This window comes from Sinocyclocheilus rhinocerous, unplaced genomic scaffold (genome assembly GCF_001515625.1).
Source record: "Sinocyclocheilus rhinocerous isolate Xijiao unplaced genomic scaffold, SAMN03320098_v1.1 scaffold1862, whole genome shotgun sequence".
NCBI classification, from domain to species: domain Eukaryota; kingdom Metazoa; phylum Chordata; class Actinopteri; order Cypriniformes; family Cyprinidae; genus Sinocyclocheilus; species Sinocyclocheilus rhinocerous.
In genome coordinates this window covers 406,439-408,046 of record NW_015653470.1, presented here as the reverse complement: position 1 = coordinate 408,046, position 1,608 = coordinate 406,439, and positions in this window count along the sequence as shown.

Sequence of the window (1,608 nt, the reverse complement as noted above, 5' to 3'; positions counted from 1 at the left end):
GTGTATGAGATGATGTATGATATGAGATATATGATGTGAGATATGATGTATGATATGAGATATATGATGTGAGATATGATGTATGATATGAGATATATGATGTGAGATATGATGTATGAGATATAATGTATGATATGAGAAATGAGAAATGAGATGTGCGATATGATGTATGAGATGTAATGTATGAGAAATGAGATATTTTATGTATGAGATATTTGATGTATGAGATGAGAAATGAAATGTGAGATATGATATATGAGATGTAATGTATGAGGAATGAGATATTTGATGCACGAGAAATGATGTATGAGATATCATAAATGAGATGTGATGTATGAGATATAATGTATGAGAAATTAGATATATGATGTGTGAGATGATATATTAAATATGAGATGATTTATGATATGAGATGATGTATGAGATACAATGTATGAGATAGGATGTATGAGAAATTAGATATTTGATATATGAAATATGATGTGAGATATATTATGTGAGATATGATGTACGAGATGTAATATATGATATGACGTATGAGAAATGAGATGTGCGATTTGATGTATGAGATGCAATGTATGAGATATGAGATATTTGGTGTATGAGATGATGTATGATATGAGATATATGATGTGAGATATGATGTATGAGATATAATGTATGATATGAGAAATGAGAAATGAGATGTGCGATATGATGTATGAGATGCAATGTATGAGATATGAGATATTTGGTGTATGAGATGATGTATGATATGAGATATATGATGTGAGATATGATGTATGGTATGATATGAATGATATGAGAAATGAGAAATGAGATGTGCGATATGATGTATGAGATGTAATGTATGAGATTTGATGTGTGAATGAGATATTTGATGTATGAGAAATTATGTATGAGATATGACATATGAGATATCATAAATTAGATGTGATGTATGAGATATAATGTGAGAAATTAGATATATGACTTATCAGATATCATAAATGAAATGTGATGTATGAGATATAATGTATGAAAAGTGAGATATGATGTTTGAGATATAGTGCGTTAAAATTAGATATTTTATGTATGAGATATTTGGCGTATGAGATGATGTATGATATGAGATATATTATGTGAGATATGATGTATGAGATATAATGTGTGAAATGAGAAATGAGATGTGCGATATGATGTATGAGATGTAATGTATGAGAAATGAGATATATGATGTGAGATATGATGTATGAGATATAATGTCTGATATGAGAAATGAGTTGTGCGATATGATGTATGAGATGTAATGTATGAGAAATGAGATATATGATGTGAGATATGATGTATGAGATATAATGTGAGAAATTAGATATATGACTTATCAGATATCATAAATGAAATGTGATGTATGAGATATAATGTATGAAAAGTGAGATATGATGTTTGAGATATAGTGCGTTAAAATGAGATATTTTATGTATGAGATATTTTATGTATGAGATGAGAAATGAAATGTGAGATATGATATATGAGATGTAATGTATGATGAATGAGATATTTGATGTATGAGAAATGATGTACGAGATATGACATGAGATATCATAAATGAGATGTGATGTATGAGAT